We start from the raw sequence: 16,119 nt of genomic DNA, 5'->3' as shown, positions 1-16,119 counted from the left end.
TACACTGTGATCAGACATGAGACCCACACATCTTATATACAGTAACAGCTATTCATCTATTACTACTGACAACCAGCCTGTATATCATGTGTGAGAGGTTGTCACAGCCCCGCCCCCTGTTACTGACATCACTGATATATAATATAATTACATTGTGATCAGACATGAGACCCACACATCTTATATACAGTAACAGCTATTCATCTATTACTACTGACAACCAGCCTGTATATCATGTGTGAGAGGTTGTCACAGCGCCGCCCCCTGTTACTGACATCACTGATATATAATATAATTACACTGTGATCAGACATGAGATCCACACATCTTATATACAGTAACAGCTATTCATCTATCACTACTGACAACCAGCCTGTATATCATGTGTGAGAGGTTGTCACAGCCCCGCCCCCTGTTACTGACATCACTGATATATAATAATTACATTGTGATCAGACATGAGATCCACACATCTTATATACAGTAACAGCTATTCATCTATTACTACTGACAACCAGCCTGTATATCATGTGAGAGGTTGTCACAGCCCCGCCCCCTGTTACTGACATCACTGATATATAATATAATTACACTGTGATCAGACATGAGATCCACACATCTTATATACAGTAACAGCTATTCATCTATTACTACTGACAACCGGCCTGTATATCATGTGTGAGAGGTTGTCACAGCCCCGCCCCCTGTTACTGATATCACTGATATATAATATAATTACATTGTGATCAGACATGAGATCCACACATCTTATATACAGTAACAGCTATTCATCTATTACTACTGACAACCAGCCTGTATATCATGTGTGAGAGGTTGTCACAGCTCCGCCCCCTGTTACTGACATCACTGAAATATAATATAATTACATGTGATCAGACATGAGATCCACACATCTTATATACAGTAACAGCTATTCATCTATTACTACTGACAACCAGCCAGTATATCATGTGTGAGAGGTTGTCACAGCCCCGCCCCCTGTTACTGACATCACTGATATATAATATAATTACATTGTGATCAGACATGAGATCCACGCATCTTATATACAGTGACAGCTATTCATCTATCACTACTGACAACCAGCCTGTATATCATGTGTGAGAGGTTGTCACAGCCCCGCCCCCTGTTACTGACATCACTGATATATAATATAATTACATTGTGATCAGACATGAGATCCACACATCTTATATACAGTAACAGCTATTCATCTATTACTACTGACAACCAGCCTGTATATCATGTGTGAGAGGTTGTCACAGCCCCGCCCTCTGTTACTGACATCACTGATATATAATATAATTACACTGTGATCAGACATGAGATCCACACATCTTATATACAGTCACAGCTATTCATCTATTACTACTGACAACCAGCCTGTATACCATGTGTGAGAGGTTGTCACAGCTCCGCCCCCTGTTACTGACATCACTGATATATAATATAACTACATGTGATTAGACATGAGATCCACACATCTTATATACAGTCACAGCTATTCATCTATTACTACTGACAACCAGCCTGTATATTATGTGTGAGGTTGTCACAGCTCCGCCCCCTGTTACTGACATCACTGATATATAATATAATTACACTGTGATCAGACATGAGATCCACACATCTTATATACAGTAACAGCTATTCATCTATAACTACTGACCACCAGCCTGTATATCATGTGTGAGAGGTTGTCACAGCCCCGCCCCCTGTTACTGATATCACTGATATATAATATAATTACATGTGATCAGACATGAGATCCACACATCTTATATACAGTAACAGCTATTCATCTATTACTACTGACAACCTGCCTGTATATCATGTGTGAGAGGTTGTCACAGCCCCGCCCCCTGTTACTGACATCACTGATATATAATATAATTACATTGTGATCAGACACGAGATCCACACATCTTATATACAGTGACAGCTATTCATCTATTACTACTGACAACCAGCCTGTATATCATGTGTGAGAGGTTGTCACAGCCCCGCCCCCTGTTACTGACATCACTGATATATAATATAATTACATTGCGATCAGACATGAGATCCACACATCTTATATACAGTAACAGCTATTCATCTATTACTACTGACAACCAGCCTGTATATCGTGTGTGAGAGGTTGTCACAGCCCCGCCCCTGTTACTGACATCACTGATATATAATATAATTACATTGTGATCAGACATGAGATCCACACATCTTATATACAGTAACAGCTATTCATCTATTACTACTGACAACCAGCCTGTATATCATGTGTGAGAGGTTGTCACAGCCCCGCCCCCTGTTACTGACATCACTGATATATAATATAATTACATTGTGATCAGACATGAGATCCACACATCTTATATACAGTAACAGCTATTCATCTATTACTACTGACAACCAGCCTGTATATCATGTGTGAGAGGTTGTCACAGCTCCGCCCCCTGTTACTGACATCACTGATATATAATATAATTACATTGTGATCAGACATGAGATCCACACATCTTATATACAGTAACAGCTATTCATCTATTACTACTGACAACCAGCCTTCATATTACAATAGCAGGCAAGTTTTTGCAGTCTCACCTCGTACTTTCACTAGGACCTTACATGAAAGCTTCTAGAAGGTAGAAATACCCAGCCCTTTATGTACAAATATTAAGGTATTGTAATATTGCCCCTATATACAAGTATATAACTACTATAATACTGCCACCTATATACAAGAATATAACTACTATAATACTGCCCCCTATATACAAGAAAATAACTACTATAATACTGCCCCATATATACAAGAATATAACTACTATAAAACTGCTCCCTATATACAAGAATATAACTACTATAATACTGCCCCCTATATACAAGAATATAACTATAATACTGCCCCCTATATACAAGAATATAACTACTATAATACTGCTCCTATATACAAGAATATAATTACTATAATACTGCCCCCTATATACAGGAATATAACTACTATAATACTGCTCCCTATATACAAGAATATAACTACTATAATACTGCCTCCTATATACAAGAATATAACTACTATAATACTGCCCCTATATACAAAAGTATAACTACTATAATACTGCCTCTATATACAAGAATATAACTACTATAATACTGCCCCTATATACAAGAATATAAATACTATAATACTGCCCCCTATATACAAGAATATAACTACTATAATACTGCCCCCTATATACAAGAATATAACTACTATAATACTGCCCCCTATATACAAGAATATAACTACTATAATACTGCCCCCTTTATACAAGAATATAACTACTATAATACTGCTCCTATATACAAGAATATAACTACTATAATACTGCTCCTATATACAAGAATATAACTACTATAATACCTCCCCTATATACAAGAATATAACTACTATAATACTGCCCCTTATATACAAGAATATTACTACTATAATACTGCTCCTATATACAAGAATATAACTACTATAATACTGCTCCTATATACAAGAATATAACTACTATAATACTGCCCCCAATATACAAGAATATAACTACTATAATACTGCTCCTATATACAGGAATATAACTACTATAATACTGCTCCTATATACAAGAATATAACTACTATAATACTGCCCCTATATACAAGAATATAACTACTATAATACTGCCCCCTATATACAAGAATATAACTACTATAATACTGCCACATATATACAAGAATATAACTACTATAATACTGCTCCCTATATACAAGAATATAACTACTATAATACTGCCCCCTATATACAAGAATATAACTATAATACTGCCCCCTATATACAAGAATATAACTACTATAATACTGCCCCCTATATACAGGAATATAACTACTATAATACTGCTCCTATATACAAGAATATAACTACTATAATACTGCCTCTATATACAAGAATATAACTACTATAATACTGCCCCTATATACAAGAATATAACTACTATAATACTGCTCCTATATACAAGAATATAACTACTATAATACTGCTCCTATATACAAGAATATAACTACTATAAGGGCATGACCACACATGGCGGAATTCCTCCGCAACTGTCCGCATCAATGCCGCACAGAATCTGCGTTGCAGATTCTGCAGCGGATCTGCACAAAATGTGCAGAAAATTGATGCGGACTGGCCGCTGCGGACTGCAGGAAAAGTGCTTCTCTTCTCCCTATTCAGTGCAGGATAGAGAGAAGGGACAGCACTTTCCCTAGTGAAAGTAAAAGAAATTCATACTTACCGCCCGTTGTCTTGGTGACGCGTCCCTCTTTCGGCATCCGGCCCGACCTCCCTGGATGACGCTCCAGTCCATGTGACCGCTGCAGCCTGTGCTTGGCCTGTGATTGGCTGCAGCCGTCACTTAGACTGAAACGTCATCCTGGGAGGCCGGACTGGAGACAGAAGCAGGGAGTTCTCGGTAAGTATGAACTTCTATTTTTTTGACAGGTTGCTGTATATTGGGATCGGTAGTCACTGTCCCGGGTGCAGAAACAGTTACTGCCGATCGCTTAACTCTTTCAGCACCCTGGACAGTGACTATTTACAGACGTCTCCTAGCAACGCTCCCGTCATTACGGGAGCCCCATTGACTTCCTCAGTCTGGCTGTAGACCTAGAAATACATAGGTCCAGCCAGAATGAAGAAATGTCATGGTAGTAAAAACAATACGCTCCGCAGCACACATAAGATCTGCGGACTTCATTGCGGAATTTTGACTCTCCATTGAAGTCAATGGAGAAATTCCGCCATGAGTCCGCAACCAGTCCGCCACTGCTCCGCAACAGACAGAGCATGCTGCGGACACCAAATTCCGCTCCGCAGCCTATGCTCCGCAGCGGAATTGTACGCATCGTGTAAACGAACACTGCTAAATTAAAGTGAAAGTCAATGGAGAAACGGCTCCGCTGCGGATTAACGCTGCGTAGTGTCCGCAGCGGAATTTAAGTGAAATTCCGCTATGTGTGAACCCGCCCTAATACTGCCCCTTATATACAAGAATATAACTACTATAATACTGCTCCTATATACAAGAATATAACTACTATAATACTGCTCCTATATACAAGAATATAACTACTATAATACTGCCCCCTATATACAAGAATATAACTACTATAATACTGCTCCTATATACAGGAATATAACTACTATAATACCTCCCCTATATACAAGAATATAACTACTATAATACTGCCCCTTATATACAAGAATATAACTACTATAATACTGCTCCTATATACAAGAATATAACTACTATAATACTGCTCCTATATACAAGAATATAACTACTATAATACTGCCCCCTATATACAAGAATATAACTACTATAATACTTCTCCTATATACAGGAATATAACTACTATAATACTGCTCCTATATACAAGAATATAACTACTATAATACTGCCCCTATATACAAGAGTATAACTACTATAATACTGCCCCCTATATACAAGAATATAACTATTATAATACTGCCCCATATATACAAGAATATAACTACTATAATACTGCTCCTATATACAAGAATATAACTACTATAATATTGCTCCTATATACAAGAATATAACTACTATAATACTGCTCCTATATACAAGAATATAACTACTATAATACTGCCCCTATATACAAGAATACAACTACTATAATACTGCCCCCTATATACAAGAATATAACTATTATAATACTGCCCCATATATACAAGAATAAAACTACTATAATACTGCTCCTATATACAAGAATATAACTACTATAATACTGTTCCTATATACAAGAATATAACTACTATAATACTGCTCCTATATACAAGAATATAACTACTATAATACTGCCCCTATATACAAGAATATAACTACTATAATACTGCTCCTATATACAGGAATATAACTACTATAATACCTCCCCTATATACAAGAATATAACTACTATAATACTGCCCCTATATACAAGAATATAACTACTATAATACTGCCCCCTATATACAAGAATATAACTATTATAATACTGCCCCATATATACAAGAATATAACTACTATAATACTGCCCCCTATATACAAGAATATAACTACTATAATACTGCCCCCTATATACAAGAATATAACTACTATAATACTGCCCCCTATATACAGGAATATAACTACTATAATACTGCCCCCTATATACAGGAATATAACTACTATAATACTGCTCCTATATACAAGAATATAACTACTATAATACTGCCTCTATATACAAGAATATAACTACTATAATACTGCCCCTATATACAAGAATATAACTACTATAATACTGCTCCTATATACAAGAATATAACTACTATAATACTGCTCCTATATACAAGAATATAACTTCTATAATACTGCCCCTATATACAAGAATATAACTACTATAATACTGCCCCTTATATACAAGAATATAACTACTATAATACTGCTCCTATATACAAGAATATAACTACTATAATACTGCTCCTATATTCAAGAATATAACTACTATAATACTGCCCCCTATATACAAGAATATAACTACTATAATACTGCTCCTATATACAGGAATATAACTACTATAATACTGCTCCTATAAACAAGAATATAACTACTATAATACTGCCCCCTATATACAGGAATATAACTACTATAATACTGCCCCCTATATACAGGAATATAACTACTATAATACTGCCCCTATATACAAGAATATAACTACTATAATACTGCCCCTATATACAAGAATATAACTACTATAATACTGCACCTATATACAAGAATATAACAACTATAATACTGCCCCTATATACAAGAATATAACTACTATAATACTGCTCCTATATACAAGAATATAACTACTATAATACTGCCCCCTATATACAAGAATATAACTACTATAATACTGCCCCCATATATACAAGAATATAACTACTATAATACTGCCCCCTATATACAAGAATATAACTACCATAATACTGCTCCCTATATACAAGAATATAACTACTATAATACTGCTCCTATATACAAGAATATAACTACTATAATACTGCCCCCTATATACAAGAATATAACTACTATAATACTGCCCCTATATACAAGAATATAACTACTATAAGGCTGATCCCTATATACAAGAATATAACTACTATAATACTGCTCCTATATACAAGAATATAACTACTATTAGGCTGGGTTCACACGTGGCGGAATTTCACTTAAATTCCGCTGCGGTCACTCCGCAGCGTTAATCCGCAGCGGAGCCGTTTGTCCATTGACTTACACTTTAATTTAGAAGTGTTCGTTTACACGATGCGTAACATTCCGCTGCGGAGCATAGGCTGCGGAGCGGAATTTGGTGTCCGCAGCATGCTCTGTCTGTTGCGGAGCAGTGGCGGACTCATGGCGGAATTTCTCCATTGACTTCAATGGAGATTCTAATTTCCGCAATGAAGTCCGCAGCTGTCATGCACATGTTATGTGTGCTGCGGATGCGTCTTGCTTTTTTAACTTGACATTTCTTCATTCTGGCTGGACCCATGTATTTCTAGGTCTACAGCCAGACTGAGGAAGTCAATGGGGCTCCCATAATGACGGGAGCGTTGCTAGGAGACGTCAGTAAATAGTCACTGTCCAGGGTGCTGAAAGAGTTAAGCGATCGGCAGTAACTGTTTCTGCACCCGGGACAGTGACTACCGATCCCAATATACATGTATCTGTAAAAAAAAATGAAGTTCATACTTACCGAGAACTCCCTGCTTCTGTCTCCAGTCCGGCCTGCCAGGATGACGTTTCAGTCTAAGTGACGGCTGCAGCCAATCACAGGCTAATAACAGGCTGCAGCGGTCACATGGACTGCCGCGTCATCCAGGGAGATCGGGCTGGATGCCGAAGGAGGGACGCGTCACCAAGACAACGGGCGGTAAGTATGAATTTCTTTGACTTTCACAAGGGAAAGTGCTGTCCCTTCTCTCTATCCTGCACTGATAGGGAGAAGGGAAGTACTTTTACCGCAGTCCGCAGCAGCTAGTCCGCATCAATTTACTGCACATTTTGTGCAGATCCGCTGCAGAATCTGCAACGCAGATTCTGTGCGGCATTGATGCGGACAGTTGCGGAGGAAATCCGCCACGTGTGGTCATGCCCTAATACTGCTCCCTATATACAAGAATATAACTACTATAATACTGCTTTTATATCCAAGAATATAACTACTATAATACTGCTCCCTATATACAAGAATATAACTACTATAATACTGCCCCATATATACAAGAATATAACTACTATAATACTGCTCCTATATACAAGAATATAACTACTATAATACTGCCCCTATATACAAGAATATAACTACTATAATACTGCTCCCTATATACAAGAATATAACTACTATAATACTGCCCCCTATATACAAGAATATAACTACTATAATACTGCCCCCTATATACAAGAATATAACTATAATACTGCCCCCTATATACAAGAATATAACTACTATAATACTGCTCCTATATACAAGAATATAATTACTATAATACTGCCCCCTATATACAGGAATATAACTACTATAATACTGCTCCCTATATACAAGAATATAACTACTATAATACTGCCTCTATATACAAGAATATAACTACTATAATACTGCCCCTATATACAAGAATATAACTACTATAATACTGCTCCTATATACAAGAATATAACTACTATAATACTGCTTTTATATACAAGAATATAACTACTATAATACTGCTCCCTATATACAAGAATATAACTACTATAATACTGCCCCCTATATACAAGAATATAACTACTATAATACTGCCCCATATATACAAGAATATAACTACTATAATACTGCTCCCTATATACAAGAATATAACTACTATAATACTGCCCCCTATATACAAGAATATAACTATAATACTGCCCCCTATATACAAGAATATAACTACTATAATACTGCTCCTATATACAAGAATATAATTACTATAATACTGCCCCCTATATACAGGAATATAACTACTATAATACTGCTCCCTATATACAAGAATATAACTACTATAATACTGCCTCCTATATACAAGAATATAACTACTATAATACTGCCCCTATATACAAGAATATAACTACTATAATACTGCCTCTATATACAAGAATATAACTACTATAATACTGCCCCTATATACAAGAATATAACTACTATAATACTGCTCCTATATACAAGAATATAACTACTATAATACTGCTCCTATATACAAGAATATAACTACTATAATACTGCTCCTTTATACAAGAATATAACTACTATAATACTGCTCCTATATACAAGAATATAACTACTATAATACTGCCTCCTATATACAAGAATATAACTACTATAATACTGCCCCTATATACAAGAATATAACTACTATAATACTGCCTCTATATACAAGAATATAACTACTATAATACTGCCCCTATATACAAGAATATAACTACTATAATACTGCTCCTATATACAAGAATATAACTACTATAATACTGCTCCTATATACAAGAATATAACTACTATAATACTGCCCCTATATACAAGAATATAACTACTATAATACTGCTCCCTATATACAAGAATATAACTACTATAATACTGCCCCCTATATGCAAGAATATAACTACTATAATACTGTCCCCTATACACAAGAATATAACTACTATAATACTGCCCCTTATATACAAGAATATAACTACTATAATACTGCTCCTATATACAAGAATATAACTACTATAATACTGCCCCCTATATACAAGAATATAACTACTATAATACTCCTCCTATATACAGGAATATAACTACTATAATACTGCTCCTATATACAAGAATATAACTACTATAATACTGCCCCTATATACAAGAATATAACTACTATAATACTGCCCCCTATATACAAGAATATGACTACTATAATACTGCTCCCTATGTACAAGAATATAACTACTATAATACTGCCCCCTATATACAAGAATATAACTACTATAATACTGCTCCTATATACAGGAATATAACTACTATAATACTGCTCCCTATGTACAAGAATATAACTACTATAATACTGCCCCCTATATACAAGAATATAACTACTATAATACTGCTCCTATATACAAGAATATAACTACTATAATACTGCCCCCTATATACAAGAATATAACTACTATAATACTGCTCCTATATACAAGAATATAACTACTATAATACTGCCCCCTATATACAAGAATATAACTACTATAATACTGCTCCTATATACAGGAATATAACTACTATAATACTGCTCCTATATACAAGAATATAACTACTATAATACTGCCCCCTATATACAAGAATATAACTACTATAATACTGCCCCCTATATGCAAGAATATAACTACTATAATACTGCTCCTATATACAAGAATATAACTACTATAATACTGCCCCTATATACAAGAATATAACTACTATAATACTGCTCCTATATACAAGAATATAACTACTATAATACTGCCCCTATATACAAGAATATAACTACTATAATACTGCCCCTATATACAAGAATATAACTACTATAATACTGCCCCCTATATACAAGAATATAACTACTATAATACTGCCCCTATATACAAGAATATAACTACTATAATACTGCTCCTATATACAAGAATATAACTACTATAATACTGCCCCCTATATACAAGAATATAACTACTATAATACTGCCCCCTATATACAAGAATATAACTACTATAATACTGCCCCTATATACAAGAATATAACTACTATAATACTGCTCCTATATACAAGAATATAACTACTATAATACTGCCCCCTATATACAAGAATATAACTACTATAATACTGTACCCTATATACAAGAATATAACTACTATAATACTGCTCCCTATGTACAAGAATATAACTACTATAAGGGCATGACCACACATAGCGGAATTGCTCTGGAAATCCGCAGCGTACCCGTTTCTCCATTGCCTTCCACTGCTTTGTGGTTGGGTTCGTTTACACGTTGCGGACAATTCCGCTGCGGAGCATAGGCTGCGGTGCGGAATTTGGTGTCCGCAGCATACACTGACTGTTGCGGACATGTGGCGGACTGGTTGCGGAATTTCTCCATTGACTTCAATGGAGATTCTAAATTCCGCAATGAAGTCCGCAGATGTCATGCACATGTTATGTGTGCTGCGGAGCGGATTGGTTTTTTAACATGACATTTCTTCATTCTGGCTGGACCCATGTATTTCTAGGTCTACAGCCAGACTGAGGAAGTCAATGGGGCTCCCATAATTACGGGTGACTACGTGTGTGCACCCGTAATTACGGGAGCGTTGCTAGGAGACGTCAGTAAATAGTCACTGTCCAGGGTGCTGAAAGAGTTAAGCGATCGGCAGTAACTGTTTCTGCACCCTGGACAGTGACTATGATCTCAATATACAGCAACCTGTAAAAAAATAGAAGTTCATACTTACCCAGAACTCCCTGCTTCTGTCTCCAGTCCGGCTTCCCAGGATGACGTTTCAGTCTAAGTGACGGCTGCAGCCAATCACAGGCCAATCACAGGCTGCAGCCAATCACAGGCCAATCACAGGCTGCAGCCAATCACAGGCCAATCACAGGCTGCAGCCAATCACAGGCCAATCACAGGCTGCAGCCAATCACAGGCCAATCACAGGCTGCAGCCAATCACAGGCCAATCACAGACTGCAGCCAATCACAGGCCAATCACAGGCTGCAGCGGTCACATGGACTGCCGCGTCATCCAGGGAGGTCGGGCTGGATGGCGAAAGAGGGACGCGTCACCAAGACAACGGCCGGTAAGTATGAAATTCTTTTACTTTAACTAGGGAAAGTGCTGTCCCTTCTCTCTATCCTGCACTGATACAGAGAAGGGAAGCACTTTTCCCGCAGTCCGCAGCAGCTAGTCCGCATCAATTTACTGCACATTTTGGGCAGATCCGCCGCAGAATCTGCAACGCAAATTATGTGCGGCATTGATGCGGACAGTGGCGGAAGAAATCCGCCACGTCTGGGCATGCCCTAAGGGCAGGTTCAGACGTGTCGGACAGTCCGCAGTGGAATTCTGCAGCGGTCGTTTTTTACATTTCTTCTATACATTGTTAGTTGTCTTAGTTCAGACGTTGCCGAAAATAACTGTGCGGAAATCGGGCTGCGGTGCAGAATTTCCCCTCCGCGGCAGCTCATGACGTTGCGGAGAAGCGGAATTTCACTGCGGATTTCAGCCTCTGCAATGCAAAAACGGAAATCTGTGCCGTCCGCTGTGATATCTGCAACGTCTGAATTACCTGCCAAATATGCAAATGTTGCTGCAGATTCATTACGTAATTGCACCAAATCTGCACCAACATTTGCAGCGGAAAAACTGCCACGTCTGGCCGTGCCCAAAAGTAGGAAAGTGTAACGTTACCTGCACTGACAGATGTGACCAGAACTTTCACAGCCTTCTCCTCCCAACATCTAATTTTACCTTTTTATACCCAGATTTTGTTTGAGACTGGATAAGAAGTTTGTTATTTTCACAGAGATTTTATTCATTTATGTATTTATGAAATTGGGAAAATATATTTAACCCCTTCCCGTCGTAAACAACTTTCAGATTTGAATTTTCGTTTTTTCCTCCGCACCTTCCAGAAGCCATAACGTCTTTATTTTTCCGTCTTTATAGTCCTATGAGGGTTTGATTTTTGCGGGACGAGTTGTAGTTTTTCGTAGCACCATTTATTGTGCCGTATAATGTACTAGGAAACGGGGAAAAAATTATTTGTGGGGTAGAAAATGAAAAAACAGAGTTCAATGTGCAATTAAAACAACATGTTATCTTCATTCTGCGGGTCAATGCGATTACGGTGACACCAAATATATATCGTTTTTTCTATATTTTACTACTTTTATAAGTAAAAAACTCATTTTAAAAAATAAAATTTATTTTGTGCCGCCAAATTCTGAGAGCTATACGTTTTTTATTTTTCCGTCGATTAAGTGGTAGGAGGGCTTATTTTTTGCGGGATAAGCTGTAGTTTGTAATGATACCATTTTGGGGTTCATGTAACTTTTTGATCACTTTTTATTTCATTTTTTGCGAGAGATGAAGTGACGAAAAAAATAGCGATTCTGGCGTTTACATTTTTTTTACGGCGTTCACCATGCGGGATAAATAATGATATATTGTAATAGTTCAGACTTTTACGAATACGGCGATACCAATTATGTTTATTTACTTATTTTTTTACTATGCTCTAGGGGGGAAATGGGAAAAGGGTTTTTTTTTTAACTTTTAATTTTTACATTTTTTTTTACATAAAAAAAAAATAATTGTACACATTTTTACTTTTTTTATTAGTCACCCAAGGGGACTTCAACCAGCGATCGTTAGATCGCTTGCACTATATACTATAAAACTCTGCTGCGGAGCATAGGCTGCGGAGCGGAATTTGTTGTCCGCAGCATGCTCTGTCTGTTGCGGAGCAGTGGCGGACTCATGGCGGAATTTCTCCATTGACTTCAATGGAGATTCTAAGTTCCGCAATGAAGTCCGCAGCTGTCATGCACATGTTATGTGTGCTGCGGATGCGTCTTGCTTTTTTGACATGACATTTCTTCATTCTGGCTGGACCTATGTATTTCTATGTATTTCTAGGTATTTCTAGGTATTTCTAGGTATTTCTATGTGTTTCCAGCTCTACAGCCAGACTGAGATGAAATGTTTTAAAAGACAGCAGGATGTTCTCTTCACCTGAATATGCAACGGCTAATCCGCAGCAATTTACTGCACATTTTAGGCAAAGCCGCAACAGAATCTGCAACACAGATTTTGTGCGGCATTGATGCGGACAGTGGCGGAAGAAATACGCCACGTCTGGCCATGCCCATAGGAGCACAACAATGGCGGACCTGGAGGCCTTCATTAAGCCCCCAGGCAGCCATAGCAACCATCGCCACCCCGCGATTGCATTGCGGGGGGCGTGATGAGCTGTTAGATGGGGTCGCCACCCTCTTTCTAACGATTTAAATGCCGCTATTGACTGCGGCATTTAATGGGTTAAACGAGCGCGATCCCGCTCATTACTGTGAAGTGTCGGCTGTAACAAACAGCCAACACCCGCATCGTATGGAGCGCGTTCACTCCGTGAGCCCGTTCCATACTTCCCCTACTCGGCTATGACGTATGGATACGTCAAATGTCGGGAAGGGGTTAATATAAAGAGTTATTTAATAATATTGTCTATTTGTTATTTAACGGAAAGATTATTCAGCTTATTTTTATCTTCAATATTTACATTATTATTATTATTATTTACATTATTATTATTATTATTATTATTTATTATTTACATTATTATTATTATTATTATTATTATTTACATTATTATTATTATTATTATTTACATTATTATTATTATTATTATTATTATTATTTACATTATTATTATTAATTATTATTTATTATTATTTATTATTATTATTATTATTATTATTATTTATTATTATTATTATTATTATTTACATTATTATTATTATTATTATTTATTATTTACATTATTATTATTATTTACATTATTATTATTATTATTATTATTATTTACATTATTATTATTATTTACATTATTATTATTATTATTATTATTATTATTTATTATTATTATTATTTATTATTTACATTATTATTATTATTATTTACATTATTATTATTATTATTATTATTTACATTATTATTATTATTATTTACATTATTATTATTATTATTATTTATTATTTACATTATTATTATTATTATTATTTATTATTTACATTATTATTATTATTATTATTTATTATTTACATTATTATTATTATTATTTATTATTTACATTATTTATTATTATTATTATTATTATTTACATTATTATTATTATTTACATTATTATTATTTATTATTATTATTACAGGAATTTTTATTTGCTCTTTTCTGCTTGAAGACATTTTTAAACTATTTCTGATAAAGACTTTTACCTTCATCTAATCTGAAATGCTTCTTTGTATCACTTGACACAGATTTTTTAGTAAAAGTATAAATTCCTCGGTGATCAGATATTTCTTATCTTTGTCCGTTATCGTTCGTTAAACACAGGAACTTAATTACTGCACAAAAAACGCAATAACGACGTCGCAGAGTTAATCATTGTCCAGAAGAGAAGCCTACAGCTAACGAGGGGCTCCGACATCCGGCACAATCCAGCAAGTCTCGTAATCAACCTGAAGACGACCGAAGTTTTATAAGAAGAAACAAATGAGAAATTCTGAGAAATCGAAGGAGTTGCAGCAAAATACAGATGTGGACGAGACCCTCATACCATGGAAAAATACATTTCTAAAAAAAATTTGTTTTTAAGATAAATTAAAAAATAGATTGAGATGTTTAGGAACTGAAAATGCTGAGTCAGACCATGTTCACACGTGGCAGAGATTTTCCGCTGCAAATGTTGGTGCAGATTTGGGGCAATTACGCAATGAATTTGCAGCAACATTTGCATATTTGACAGGTAATTCAGACGTTGCAGATATCACAGCGGACGCCACAGATTTCAGTTTTTGCATTGCAAAGACCGAAATCTGCAGTGAAATTCCGCTTCTTCTCCACGACGTCATGAGCTGCTGCGGAGGGGAAATTCTGCACCGCAGCCTGTGGTCCGCAACGGAGTTTTCCGCAACGTCTGAACTAAGTTTCCTAAAAATGTATTGAAACAAATGAAAAAAACGTCCGCAGGAGAATTCCACTGCAGACTGTCCGCCACGTCTGAACGTGGCCTTAGGCTCCTGACATTCACCAGTGCAGCTTTATAAAGTTCTACATATCTGTGTAGGTGCAGACACTGTCCGGGTGACCACTTCATGGAGCATCATCATCATCATCATCATCCTCCTCCTCCTCCTCCTCCTCCTCCTCCTCACAGGCGGCGCTCCACCAAACCAACACATTACACCTGCCGTGTCACTCCTCCCATCTACTTTAGATTGTAAGCTCTGATGGGCAGG

The sequence above is a fragment of the Rhinoderma darwinii genome, chromosome 8, assembly GCF_050947455.1.
Source record: "Rhinoderma darwinii isolate aRhiDar2 chromosome 8, aRhiDar2.hap1, whole genome shotgun sequence".
In the NCBI taxonomy this organism is placed as follows: Eukaryota; Metazoa; Chordata; class Amphibia; order Anura; family Rhinodermatidae; genus Rhinoderma; species Rhinoderma darwinii.
The sequence above is the reverse complement of the archived record's forward strand: the minus strand, read 5'-3'. Positions refer to the sequence as shown.